Source organism: Buceros rhinoceros, unplaced genomic scaffold, assembly GCF_000710305.1.
Source record: "Buceros rhinoceros silvestris isolate BGI_N320 unplaced genomic scaffold, ASM71030v1 scaffold17529, whole genome shotgun sequence".
Classification (NCBI taxonomy): Eukaryota; Metazoa; Chordata; class Aves; order Bucerotiformes; family Bucerotidae; genus Buceros; species Buceros rhinoceros.
Genome location: NW_010431140.1, coordinates 2,845 through 3,415, shown reverse-complemented (window position 1 = coordinate 3,415; position 571 = coordinate 2,845).

Below are 571 nucleotides of genomic sequence, written 5' to 3'. Positions count from 1 at the left end.
CGTCTGACATCGCCAGTGCCTTGAGGTACACTGAAGGTACAAAGAAAGGTACGCCTGCTTTTATCGCAGTCTTCAGTTCAGTGCTTGAAACTTAGCTAAAGTTGTAGTAACAGCGGTAAAAGTTGCTGTTCCATGATCGCCAGACACGAAGAAGCAAACGGTAAAGGGTTTTGAAAATCCGGTGCGCTTGAGAACCTGGGATGTTCTAATATTTGAAGCTTTCAATTTTTTTTCATGTTTTCCTGTTTCATTTTTACTACAGTTTCTTTAGGAAAAAAAAATCTCATTAGGCAACATGCCTGTGTAATATTTCAGTCTCTTGAAATCTAAGTACAGCAACTTTTCTCATAGCTAAAACTACTCCACTAACAAATCAAAATTTACTAAAATTGGTTCTTCCATAATGTCCTTGGGAATTAAGTGGAACGACTTCTCTGAAGGCAAAATGCCTTTTCTAAATAAGTTCCAGCCAGTACAAAGCACAGTAATACACTGGAGAAGCCTCAGGAAAGGACAAAGTGTTTGTATTAAAGTGCTCACAGAGGAGTTAGTTACTCAGCCCATACATAAA